Source organism: Artibeus jamaicensis, unplaced genomic scaffold (genome assembly GCF_021234435.1).
Source record: "Artibeus jamaicensis isolate MK-2021 breed Jamaican fruit bat unplaced genomic scaffold, CSHL_Jam_final contig_233, whole genome shotgun sequence".
Taxonomy (NCBI): Eukaryota; Metazoa; Chordata; class Mammalia; order Chiroptera; family Phyllostomidae; genus Artibeus; species Artibeus jamaicensis.
In genome coordinates this window covers 39,781,881-39,796,338 of record NW_026521486.1, presented here as the reverse complement: position 1 = coordinate 39,796,338, position 14,458 = coordinate 39,781,881, and the positions used below count along the sequence as shown (strand labels likewise).

Genomic DNA, 14,458 nt, shown 5'->3' with positions numbered 1-14,458 from the left:
CACGGAATCTAACAGATTTTACCACCTCAGCCAGAAGAGGCCCCACTGCTTCAAAAGGGATAGCAGTTTCCCTTCATTTAAGTTGAACAGAGATTACAATGATATGCAAGGGTGTTTGATGCAGTATTTTCTTTACAGCTTTCAAATATTTTATAAATATGCTATAAGTAATTTAAAAATTCGTGATAAAATGTTAAATAAAATGATTGCAAAATGGCAGTGCCACTTCCCACAGGCAACATTTTCTTTCACAGGAGAATAATTTCAACCTATTGACTGGTTTTTTTTTCTGTATCCCTGGTCCAGCATTGTTATTTCACTTTATTTTTTAACTGAATTTATTAGGGCAACACTGGTTAACAAAAATACACAGGTTTCATTCAGGTGCACGATTCCACAACACACCATCTGCACTGTACACTGTAGTGTGCTCACCACCCCAAGTCAAATCTCTTACCGTCACCGTATGTTCCCTGTTCCCTCCTCCCCCTCCCCCTCCCCAGGAAACCCCCACTCTGCTGTCCTTGTCCCTGACTCTTTTGCATCCTCTTCTTTGGGCTCACAGATCCTTATCTCCTCTCCTGCTTTATGAGAGTCTTCAAACCACTCATCACTCTCAGGATTCCCAGTGTCCCCTCTTCAGTGGGATGAAATATCTCTGGAAATGTCATCATTCGAGTGCCTAAAAGAAAAGATAACCAGTTCTTTTAAGCACACCCAAAGTATGTGAGGCATCAAATGAAAACAATAAAAAAATTCTCAGGTCTTATAGATTCAACCTGTAATGATCAAAACTAACTTGACAACATAATTCTTCCCATTGATAAGTGCTGGCAATTAAGTTTAATGTAAAATATGAGTTTTAAGTAGTTTCTCAATTAGATTGAAGCTTCCTGGTGCTTTTATCTGTCTTTTGAGCATAACTTGTCTCCATTTACCAGGATTTAAAAGTGAAATGAGAAATGGCTTTCCAAAAGAACTGCTCAATGAAATTAATATTCATAAAAATTACTATGAAATGTCATTCTTGTTCTTATCCTGTGGACCCAACACCTGTGAAAGTTCGATGGTTCTCGTAGGCAGACACCCTGCAATAAATACTTTCTGTTGCTAAAAATGGTTCCTCAAATCAAACCAAAGCTATTTAATAGTAAAATGATTACTATTCTACTATTAAATAGCTTAGAAACCCAAGAGAGAAGCTTTGGAGCAATTCAGACCCCTGAAACATAGTGCAAATAATAAATTTCTCACACTGATTTGTTGGTTACCAATTTGATCCTATCAAAATAAAAACCGAAGGAACATATCTGTACCACAGAACATCCGATTAAGAACTACTGTGCTACATGACACACTATACATAATATACTAGGCTTCAGCTTAAGAATGAAATTGAGGCTTGATTACAAAGAAAGTGGTTGGATGTTTAAAGTCTCAAGTTCTTGAAATATCAGTAACAATTACATACCATGTATCCTCAGAGTAAGGAAAAACATCATCCTGTAAGTAGCATTAACTTCGGTGGGTGAAGTAAACCCATTATATCCTGCTGACTTTTGTGTATAGCCTCTTCCTACTGCTCATTTGAGTGCTTATATAGGTACGATCAATTCTCCCTGCAGATTATAATGAAAACTGCTACAGTAGAGTTTAGGGAGTTTTCTTGAAAAAAATATCAGTACAAATATAATAGAAAGCAAAATAAGGTTTGTCTGTTGACTTGAATATATTTAGAAGCATAGGAAATGTTTAAGCCATAACACATCTCAAATAAAACCATAGATCTGTATTTTAAAATGCATCTTTTAAAAACAATATTAAGACAAAAAAAGAAAATTGCTAAGGACATGTTCATACTATACTGCTTTGTAATTCCAACCAATTAAAATTTTCTACTTGACTTTTATCAAAATCAAAACAGAATTATGGCTCTATCATTTCAAAGTCTAATTTCTTTAGTGGTTTATTATTCTACTCTACATAGAACTATTTATTAGGTAACTAGATTATTCAATGGGTAACCAGACTTGCAGAAAGGGGGCTTAAAAATTACCCATTCTAAAAAGTTTGCTAGAGCAATGAAATTAGCTGAAAATCTGGGCATTTTTTTGATGGGATGTTGAGTGTGCCTGTAGTAAGGAAACAATAAAAGTGCAAGTTTGACATAGTCTGGAGGATGAGTAAGAAAGAAAGGTTCTGCACTGGAACGTCATTTGGGTCATCATCAGGTCCAGTGTTAGGGACTCCATGCCATTGTAGATAAATGAGCTATTGCCTCAACAGGCTCTGCAGTCAAAGAATATCACAAGCCCACTGTCTTCATGGCTTAATACTATGAATAAACATATCACAGGCAGCCTGGGAGGATGTGTCCCCAAGTTAACATGCAGTGTAGGGACAGAACAGAATAGAGGATACAACCTTCTCAACTTAAGGGACAGCTCATAACATTTATCCCAATAGCGTGGACTTCAAGGCCCTTGTCACCTGACCCCAGCCTAAATCAGCTGTCCTGTTAGACATGCTACATGGCCTCCAATCCATTCTCATAAACTGTCACACTACATGAGACCACAAACCCTGCACTAGCCCAAGTACTAAGAACAACTGATACAGTATGAGTTCAACTATGTGGAATACACATATAAACAACCAACCATGAGAGGATGCATACTGAATGGTAAAAAGTGGCCACTGTTCAGAGATACTCTGGGTTTTGTGTTTTTTTTGCTTAATACTATTAAAAAACATGCATTCTTTCCTTTGTGAGTAGAAAGCATTATTTGCATGTCTTCCTCTGAATATAGAATTATGTTTTCTTTCTGCCCACACATTCAAGCATTTCATCTTTTTCTGATAGAGTAAAATACAACATAAAGAATAAACTTCTACTTTCAGTTTTTCATTTAACCAGGATCATCTTTGTTATTTCTGACATAACGTCATCCAGCAAGAATTACATGTTTCTCCTAGTGCAGATTGTGGTGGCGGGGGCAGGGCTGGGGCGGGGCAGAACCACTTTCTCGCAGACAACTTTTGTTTTGTTCTGGTTTTTTTTTTCATTTTTGCCTGCTTTCCTAAGAATTGAATCAGATGTTCTAAGACCCCTTTTGGCAGCAAAATTCTGTGTTCTAAGTTTTTTGTGTGTGTGTTCAGTCTCAGTTACCAATTTCATTTGAGACTTTGCATGCAATATTTCTACTTGTGGGTCTGTCTCTGATTCAACTTTTTTATAACCTTTCCTAACACCGTAGTAAAATTGAGTTAGTTCAACTCTGAAAATGTGTTAAAAGTCAGCTAATAAAATTGTCTGATACTTAATAGCATTATGTTTATTGGTTCAGAATATATTAAACTTGTCTTCCATTCTGAAATTTTCCTGCTCAATATTTCTTTCATTTCTCTAGAGGAACAGTTCCTTGAAATTGTGCCACGTGACAGGGTTTAGAGCTGTGTGTTTTCATATTGTTCATTTTTTGACAATTTTATGAGAAAATCACTTTTTTTACTGGGGCAATTGTGTAAAGCATTACAATGGAAGATATAGATGCTGCAGAGTCTATGCCTTTTGGATAGAAATGTATCCACCATGATGCATTTATTTATTTAGAATTCATAAAAGAAAATAAATGAATTTCTAAAGCGCAGTTTAGCAATCTCCTCAAAGTCTCAGAGGACAGTCACTAGACTAAGGATGCAGAGGCAGGAGAATGTTATAAAATGGGCAGACTCGAATCAGGCCTCCTCCTCCGGGCTCTGCTCCCCCTTCTCTCTCAGGGAAAGTGAGCGGCCACAAAGCCGTGCTCCCTCATTTTAATTCTGTATTTGCCTTTCACATCCAAGTGATATATTCTCATACAAACCAACAGAAATCATTTCAAAATTGACTCATCTATTTTTATGTCTCCTAATGACAAGATGTACACAAAGATATAAATCCACAAAGGCCACAGACTATTGGCCTCATGCTGCCTGGTATCCCTCATGATGAGCACCGTACCTGGGCATGGTTTGAATAAAAAAAACACATGAAGGAATGAATGCGAAAAAATAAATGAGTTCTAGAATATTAGATCTAGAAGGGATCCTGAAGGCCAAAATCCTCATCAAAAGTTTTAGGTAAATCACAGAAGTAAATGATGCTAAATCCAGAGTCGAAGCTGCGGCCTCCCAGTGTCTCCTTCTCTGAGGCAGTGATCTTGTCCGCCTCCGATTGTTTTCAACTTTAGCTCAGTCCTTGAGTATATGTATAATAGAAACACATGTTTGCTCTGAAAACCGTAATGCAGAGAAAAAGAATGGTGAACTATTTAGCTGAACTTAATATTTGTTAAGGGCTTTTTTTTTTAATACTGACACCATGTAGTAACAAGAGGTAACATTCAAACTGAGGCATAAAAAATAAAGAGAAAAAGGAAGTGTGGAAGTACATACAAATGGCTTGAGTTAGGGAAAAACAAAGGAAAGATTAAAAACAAGCTTGTGCATATGAGAAACTGAGAGGTATTTGAACATCACAAGCCAAAGGAGAGAGGGAGGTGGTGGTGCAGCTGGATCCTGTAGGACCTCATGGGAACAGTGTAGAGTCCGTTGTGTTCCGAGCAAATAGAGTTTACATGCCCATAAGAGGCAAGTATATCAGACTATTCTCATATGATGCCTGGGACTGGTTAGGGTACAGCAAAAATAAACCGAATATTCTTTCTTTTAACTAAGGTGCAATTGACATACACAAATTGGATATTCTTATCCATCTCCGTTGTGAATTTGTGTTTCCTTTCTTGAAAACAATTTGCAACAGATATGAATATCAAGTGTGTATGCCCTCTGGTTCAACTGATTATTTCTGAGAACATTTTTCTAAGAGAATAATAAAATGTGTATCTATATTTGTGTGTATGTATGATGCATGTATGTATGCATGTATAAGGCAGTTCATTACAACACTGTAATTAGAATTGTGAAAACAAATTAAACATTTAGCTGTGCAATAGGGAATTCATTAACTATATTACAGAATATCCTTACACAACCCGAGTGTCTCCCTCAAACTTGAGCAGCAGACCCTTCAGTTTCAGCTTTTTCTGCCGCATATTATGAAACCAAACATTTCCTCCTGCATCTCTGTGCCACTTCCATGATGCCGTGGCCATGATTTATTAGCTGCTGTCCACGCCCTGGAACTTCTGTTCCTGATCCTTCCACACAGTAAAAGTGCTCTCTCACTTCAGGTCCCAGGAGAAAGGTTGTCGAGGGCAGGGCATGATTCCTTGTACTACTTTAGCCTTTTATTCTTTAACCATCACACTGCACAGCATACCTGGCAGTGTGGGATAAAATGAACCACAGCGCAGAAGGAAATTTAGAGCTACGTACAGTGTGACATTTCCCCTAGCCCCAGGGGGGAAGCAACCTAAATGGGAAAAACAAAGTCTGCTTACATCCTTGCTCTAAGAAGGCCTGGCTAAATAGCTACAGGAGTCAGAGGCCAGGGAAATGAAACACTACCACATTCTCTCTAATTTCCAAATTCAAGTGGGCATGGATTTGAAAGGCAAATTGATTTCTAAGAACACCCATATTACATATCATTATACCTTCTAAATTAGATTGCAATTGAGCATATTGTTCTCAAATTACTATTTAATACAAGTCTGTCTCGAGTTCTCAAGGATGTCTTACACTTCTTTGTATTGATGTAAGCATGTAGATGCTAGAAAAATTCTGAGACAGTAGCAAATATTGTCTGTGTTGAAGAAGCAGCCTACAGACACAGTTCTCATCACACCCATAAGCAAATATAATACAGAAAACTTCAGAGTAAAATAAAAATCTCAGTGTAAGATGTTTCTATTTTCCACTAGAGACAAAGAACAAATGTACTTTCCTCTTCCTCTTACTGAATAGCTAAATATTTATAGAATCCTTCCAGCCCTAACAGCCAGATGGCACTTACCTTCATCACAAACACTAAGCAGTGACCATCCCCCGTGTTTCATTTGGTCAGGTTTTATGGAAAGCAGATGTCCCTTTACTGCGAATAGTCCTTATCTTCTGGTAATGCTCTTTGTGGTACTAAGGAGCCCTTTTCTTAACTTAATTGAATGACTTTAAATATTTTTTACCACCTTTGCCTTTTGTTTTTTATCTTCAAAATGAGGAGGGTGAACAAATCTCTGAGGTGCCTTTCACGCATGACATACTGAGATTCTTCTTAATGAGTAGAAATTCATTGTCAATAAAGAGAAGCTTCAGACCACGGATGAAACACAGAGGCCCACACAAATGGCTATGGCTGAAAGGCAAAGAAAAACTCAGTTATTTTCCAGGGAGGAAAAAGGGAGCACATGAAAATGGCTCTTGTAGACTAACACCATTCAGCCTAGGTCTTCGTCATCACCAGAGAAAGGCAGCAATATATAAAATAGTCCTCCCAAGTAAAACTCACAATTTTTCAAAATTACTCAAATCATTAAACTATTTGTTTGTGTGCCTCATCAGTAACAACTCTTTAAACAGGCACCTCCAATGTATAAATATGATTCATACATTATCCACATCATCTACTCATTACTGTCAATTTGATATTACTATACTAATGCAGACTTTCTTTTTGAGATGAACATACTTATAAATAAAAGTTCTAACAATTTTACCACATCTGTCACGTTGGAGGCCACTGTCTAAGGGCACGGCAGTGAGCTACATTGGTTTTTAACCAATTAATCTGTTTAGTCTATAATTTCAATTTTCAACTCTTAAACTAAACTCTCCTATATGGCTTTAAGGCTTGCTCAAAATAGGAACAAGAAAAAAGTAGTTTGATTAGTAGAATAGAGAGCTTTGCATGTAGTCCAACACTAAATGCGGAACAAGCTTTTCTCAGTTTTGTCCAGTTAATTACACATTATCTAGTGAATTTTGTTGTATTTTAATCTTTACTTTCCTAGAATTGGGGTGACTTGGTGTACACTTACTGAATGCAGAGGCATTCTGGAGCATTCTGGACGACGCTCTGTGGACTACAGAGACATCTACATCAGATATTCAGAAAAACAACTCTGACCCATCATAGAGTCCACATTCCTTCTGTAAATCCCATAACTCCCAAATGCCCCATTTGTACTAAATCATAAACTCCTGGAAGTTAGACACTGTGCCTTCTCCCTTTTCTGTAACAACAATAGTGATTCAATATATTTTCTGCCTTGTAGATCAGACCAGCTTACGACAAACTATGAAGGGAGAAATTCTGTGTTGATACCCCAGCGGCCCCCCAGGTGCCCATCCCCCACCACATCCTAGTCCACTTGTGTGATTCTTCCCTCTTTCCATTAAGTACTTAACAGTATCACCCATGGGAAGCAAAACTGTTTTCTTCATGGGGATACTTACATTTTAACCTTTATCTTAAATGAAGGAGTGTGGATATTGTTTCTGAGGAGGAGGAAATAACAAGTATTACCAGAAAAAGAAGTGAATTATCATGGATGGACCTGAAATTCCTTGTAGCCATACAATTATACCAAATGCACTGTGACCTATATTAATAGGTCAGCCCTGACTCAGTGCAAGATAGTTAGTGAATGGTGTTGACGAAAGTCAGTCCATATTTTAAAGCTCCCCGGATGATTCTACTGAGCAAAGAGGACCAAGAACCCTGAGTCTGGAAAGGGAGTTTTCATAGCTTATTGTAAATTGGAATCACTAAAAGAGGGTTTTTTAATGTGATTATTCGAGAAAAGAAACAGCCATAGAATCTTTGGTAGATCTGGGTTAAGATCTAGAATATGCATCAGGATCTAGTACGTGCATTTAAAAATTTTTTTAATTATAGTTGACATAAATACTATACTTGTTTGAGATTCAATGTCTTATATATTATGAAATATACTACCAAAATAAGTCTAGTTACCATCTGTCACCATACAAGTTATCAAAATATTGACTAGACTCCCTATGCTGCATGCTGCATTCCCACGACGTATTTATGTTGTAACTGGAAGTTTGTGCCTCCTAAGCCTCTTCACCTATTTCCCCCGACTCCACAGGCCCCTCCCCTCTAGCAACCACCAGTCTGTTCTCTGCATCTCCGAGTCTTTTCCTGTCTGGTGATTTTTCGTCATTTTTGTTTTAGGTCTCCACAGATAAGTAAAATTATGTGCTATTTGATCTTCTCTGACTTATTTTATACCTAATGCAATACTCTAAATCTGTCCATGTTGTCATAAATGGCAAGATTTAATTCTTTTTGTGGAATATATATGTATATATATATTCCATAATATGTTATGGATTATTCTTTATTATTTATTAAGAATATTCTTTATTAATCTATACTTATATATCCTTGCTATTGCTTATAATGCTGCAATGATCATAGGGGTACATATATGTTTTCAAATTAGTGTTTCTTCATTTTCTACACATAAATACCAGAAATGGAATTGCTTGTTTACACGGTGGTTCTATTTTTTTTTTAATATTTTATTTATCTTTAGAGGGGAGGGGAAGGAGAGAGGGAGAGAAACATCAATGTATGGTTGCCTTTCGTGCGTCCCCTGCTGGGAACTGGCCTGCAGGGAATTGGTCTGCAACCCAGGCATGTGCCCTGACTGGGAATCAAACCGCGATTGTCTGGTGCGCAGGCCTGTGCTTAATCCACTGAGCTACACCAGCCAGGGCCGGTGGTTCTATTTTTAATTTTTTGAAGAAACCCCATAATCTTTTCCATAGTACCTGCACTAATTTCATTCCCATCAATGGTGCACAAGGAATTTTTTTAACTCATCTTCTTGCCAACATTTGTTATTATGTTGTCTTTTTTATAATAGCGTGGGATTGTATCTCATATTTTATTTGCATATCCCTGATAATCAGTGATGTTGAACATCTTTTTATGTGTCTGTTGGGTGTCTGTATGTGTTTTTTGGAAAAATGTCTATTCATGTTCTCTGCTCATTTTTTAAAAATTAAAGTGTTTTGTTTTGTTTGAGATTGAGTTGTAGGAGTTCTTTATACCGCTTGGATATTGACCCCTTATCAGTTACATCATTCACAAATATTTTCTCCCCTCAGTAAGTTGACTCTTCGTTTTCTTGTTTCCTTTGTCATGCAAAAGCTTTTAGTTTGATGTAGTTTCATTTGTTTATTTTGCTTTCATTGCCCTCACCTCAGAAGACATATCCAAACAATATTGTGAAAACCGATGTCGAAGAGTTGACCACCTATGTTTTCTTCCAGAAATTTTTATCATTTCAGGTCTTACCATTAAGTCTTTAATCAATTTTGAGCTTATTTTGGTGTAAGAAAGTGGTCTAGTTTTATTCTTTTGTATGTAGCTGTTCAGTTTTCCCAACACTATTTATTGAACAGATTGTCTTTTCCCCATTGTATATTCTTCCTCCTTTCTCATGGATTAATTGACCATATAATTGTGGGTTTATTTCTGGGCTCTCTATTCTGTGCCATTGATCTTTGTGCCTATTTTTGTGCCAGTGCCATATCACTTTAATTACTATAGCTTTGGAGTACATTTTGAAATCAGGGAGTGTGATATCTCCAGCTTTGTTCTTCGTTCTCAATATTTCTGTGGCTAGTACATGCATTTTGAATCAGCTCTGCAGCTGACACTTACTTACATAACTTGGGAACCAGAACTTAAAAAACACATCCATAGAAATAACTTAAAAGTAAAAGAAGAAGTATCATTGTTAAGTGTGAACAAAAATTTTATTAAATCTGAACACACCTTAAGCTGTATTTTGGTGCCTACTGAGTTCATTCTTGTTGGTTTGGTGACATGTAAATTGTCTGCGAAAGAAATGAGATTTTATGGAAAATTAATAAATAAAATAGGGGAGCCATTAAAATTGTGATGGATTCTATTAGAATTGTAATGTGCTCTATGTAAACATGTAAAACTTTGCATAAATATGTATTAGAAAATATAAATGGTGTACTATATAAAGTCATATGTTTATTTATTTTCAATTACTTCTTTATTTTTTATTTCATTGTTTTCCACTCTTGTTATTACTAGCTTTTTCTTCTATTTACTTAGGATTTGATTTGCTCATCATATTCTAAATTCTTAAGCTGGAAAAATAGCTCATTTATTTTCCATTTTTGTTTTTTCTTGTATAGCATTTTGAGGTGCATATTTTCCTTTAAATACTGCTATAACAGCATTCACAAATTTTGATATGCTTTGTTCTAATGATAGTTCAGTTTAAAATATCTTCTAAACTTCCACATTATTATTTTTTACCCTGCAGATTGTTTAGAAGTATGATGTTTAAAATTTTATATGTTATGGAATTATCCAGATATCTCATTGTTATTGATTTCTAATTTAATTCTGTATTTATGAGAAAACCTGCTCTGTTTTATTTCAATATTTTACTATTTATTAAGACTTGCATGTACTGTCATGTAGTCTACATATTCCATGTGTACTTTAAAAGAATATGTAATTTGAAATTATGTGTAATGCTCTATAAATATCAGTTAGGTCGAGGACATTGTTGTATTTTCCAAATCTTGTATGTACTTAATGCTTTTTTGAATTTATGGCTTATGAATTACTGAGGGGATTGTTAAAATATCATATTGCAACTGTAAATTTATTTAGTTGATTTACTTATACATCATTAATTTTGATGTTTTGTTACTGGGTGATTTTCATTTAGTGAAATCATTAATATCATTGAGTTTAAGTCTACCACCTTACTACTACGTTTTGATTCTTCTTTTTTGTTATTCTTTTCTCATCTTTCTCAGCTTTTTTTGAGTAACCAAATATGTTTTATTTATTTATATTATTTCTTATATTGGATTCTTAGCTATATCTAATTTAATTATCTTAGTGTTTGCTCTAGGGCTGACACTTGGCACTTTTATTTTGTCACAGACTAGAATCAATAATCTCACTTCACACCCGATACGTCAGAGTTCCCAATTCACCTTTCCCTTCTCTCATGATATGATGTCCAAGAAATAGGGTTTAGAGGCTCCTCACAAAGTTAGAGGAGCTTGGGAATATTCATGATTCCCACTTCACATTTGTGTTCGTTTCTGATTGATTCTGTAACAAAATACTACAAACTCTGAGGTTTAAAACAACACAAAGTTTGTGTCTTACGGTTCTGGGAATCAGAAGCTTGAAGTCAGTTTCACTGGCTAAAGTCAAAGGCCTGACAGCCTTGCATTCCTTCAGGAGGCTCCAGGGAAGACTTTTTCTTGCTTTTCCAGCTTCTAGAGGCCAAGTGCATTCTATAGTTTTGTGGCCCCTTCTTCCATCTTGAAAGCCAGCAACGTAGCATCTCTCCTCTCTGACTTCTGCTTCCACCCTTATTCTTCTCTTCCTGCTTCAGATCCTCCTGTCTCTCTTATAAGGATGTTTGTGATTATATTGAGCCCAGCCAAATAATCTAAAATAGTTTCCCCATCACAAGATCCTTAACTTAAACATATTTACAAAGTCCCTTTTACCATGTAAAGTAACATATTCACAGTCTTTGTGGATTAGGATGTGAATATGATTGGGAGGCTATCAGTCAGCCTATCACATACTTTATACCTCTCTCCTCACAAGTTTAATAAGCTTGTATATTATGAGTATATTTCCATTTACCCACCCCCTCAATTTTGGGGCAATTGCCATCATCTTTATTTCTATGTGTGTTATAAACATTCTTTTATGATGTTATATTTTGCTTTAGACAGTCAATATGTTCATGTACATTATAAAAAGAAAGGACATTTTTTAATATTTACTCATTTATTTAATGTTTGTGATTCTCTTTATTCCTTCATTTAGATCTGAATTTCAATCTGTTATTATTTTCCTTCAACCTGAAAGGCAGACATCCTTTAGCAAATGGAATTTTTGGCCCTAAGTTATTTAAAAGTTAAAATATAACTTTCATAGAAGAAACAAGATAGTTACCCAACGATCACCATTAGTGCCAAATTTAATTGCCTTAACAGAAAGTTCCTGTTAGCACTTTTTGCAGTTTGCAGAATTGTGTATAGTAACATATTCATAGTCTTTGTGGATTTAAGCACTGCCAATTTTAAATTTTTACACAGATTGTTTTTTCAGTTATATAAAAAGCAGTATATTTGGGAGCAACTATTTTTATTTTCTTGTTTAAGACATTATGTTGCCAATGGTAGAAAATCAGTAAGAAAAAGAAAACTGGGAAGGGGAAAAAGATATAGGAAGCACACGTGCAGAGCAACCAGCTTGGGCTAAGGGCTGTCTTTTCTTTTCTTTTCTTTTCTTTTTTTTTTAAGATTTTATTTATCTATTTTTAGACAGGGGAGGGAGGGAGAAAGAGAGGGACGGAGACCCAATGTGTGGCTGCCTCTCATGGGCCCCTACCAGGGACCTGGCCTGCAACCCAGGCATGTGCTCTGACTGGGAATCAAACCAGTGACCTTTTGGTTCACAGGCTGGCACTCAGTCCACTGAGCCACACCAGCCAGGGCGGGCTGTCTTTTCTTATCTACTGGTCCAGGTTTTCTGGCTTTGTGTTGTAAATTGCTGGGTTACAATTGTATATTTTGTGTAATCCACATAAAACCAACTGGCTGAACAGGTTGTTCTCCATCAGCCTACAAAAAAAGGTTCATGTTATCAAAATTGAAATTTCTAGTTAGGAATTCTTGTTGGGACTCATACATACAGAGAACAGACTAATGGCTATCAGAGGGGAGGGGGGTTAGGGGGCTGTGTGAAAAGGCAAAGGGATTAAGAAAAAAACCCTCAAAGACAGACAAGAATATGCTGATAACCAGAGGAAAAGGAAGGTGGGGGAAAGTAGAAGAAGATAAATGGGGGATAAGTGGTAATGGAAGGAGACTTGACTTAAAGTGATGAGCCCATAATATAATATACAGATGATGTATCATAGAATAATGCACCTGAAACTACATAATTGTATTAACCAATGTCGCCACAATAAGCTCAAGGGAAAAAAATAGAATACTTGTTAAGCCTTCTTATTTGAAAGACTTACCTTGACCACTAAACATTATTGAAGATTAAGAGATTGAAGACATTAACTTCTCTTCATTATAAAGCAAACATAAACTAGTTCTCACAAATGCTGTAACATTAGGGTATGTAGTGATGGAAAGCAGGTGTCAATCAGATGTAAATTGGATTGTGATACCCCTGATGGCCAACATCCCAGGTTTTACAGAGGAGAGAAAACCATATGCAAAAATATCTCCTGTAATCAAATTTCATCATTATCTCTATTTCCCTGGGAGATGAAAACCTAGCCAATGTAAAATACACTTTGGAAATGCTAATGACACAGCAAATTGACAGATGGTTACCAAGAACAAGGCCAGCTGGTAATATGGGATAGACTCTTAAAACTGACAAAAGGAAAGCAGTTTGGAGTCATGGTTCTTAAACAAGACTACCATATCAAAACCCTGGATCATTGTTTTAATGTTTACCTTTGAATTGAAACTTCCTTTCCCTGCCTCCAACAAAACTGTAATGCCCAGAGAGAGGTGGCATTTACAAACGTTAGCATGCCAGAGAATCACCTGAACCACTAGCTGGAACACAGATTGCCTGACCCCACCCCCAAAAGTTTCTTACTCCGGTTCTGGCTGGTGTGGCTCCGTGCACTGAGCAGCAGCCTGTGGACTGAATAGTCCTCCGTTTGTTTGGGTCAGGGTACATGCCTGAATTGTGCGCTAGGTACCAGTAGGGGGCGTACGAGAAGCAAACGATAGATGTTTCCATCGCACATTGATGTTTCTCTCCTCTTCTTCCTCTGTTCCCTTCTCTCTACAAATAAATTTTAAAAATATTTTTAGAGGAAAGAAGGAGTGTCTTATGCAGTAGGTTTTGGGTAAGGGTTATAATTTTCATGTTTTACAAATTCACATGTGGTATTGATTCTACTGGTTCAGGCACCACAATTTAAGAATCGTTGGCTTAAAGAAACTAGGAATGAAAAAGATTAGTGACTTCATCCCAGTTAGACAGTCTCAACATATTACAGAAGAGAGTACACTAACTGATGTGATATAAATCTAGTAGAAAATTCTGGAAAGAGAAAAGAATCACTGTGGAGGATGTTCCCACACAAAACAAGTGTTTCTGGAAAGAAAACTTTGTAAAAAGGTACTTAATTTCTGCCAGAGGCAAATGAAATCATAACATCAAAGATTCAGCTGTCTATAAGCAAAATAATTCTGACCAAGAAGACATCTAAAATAAAGCACAATGTTCCCTTGGGCAGAAGTGAAAGTTGGCAACATATCTGGGAATTAACCTGAAAAAGGACAGTAAAAACCTGATCGTGATGCCCGTTAACTCCTTTATAGAGTGGTGAAAGCCACCAAGGGGAGCCAGCTGTTTTGGGTAACTAGGTAGTCACTAAAAAAGATGAAAGTTCATAGTACCACCCAAAGTCAGGTAACT

At 36.4% G+C, this 14,458-nt stretch overlaps 1 long non-coding RNA gene across 1 annotated transcript; it reads right to left on the bottom strand.

Annotated features, from left to right (window-relative positions):
- Nucleotides 1-526: 526 nt before the first annotated feature.
- On the bottom strand, nucleotides 527-13,800 carry LOC128626810 (uncharacterized). Its single transcript, XR_008390867.1, has 3 exons — nucleotides 13,628-13,800; nucleotides 5,960-6,298; nucleotides 527-682 (listed from the first exon to the last, which is right to left on the bottom strand). It is a non-coding gene; the product is annotated as an uncharacterized LOC128626810 (long non-coding RNA).
- Between the last annotated feature and the right edge of the window lie 658 nt (nucleotides 13,801-14,458).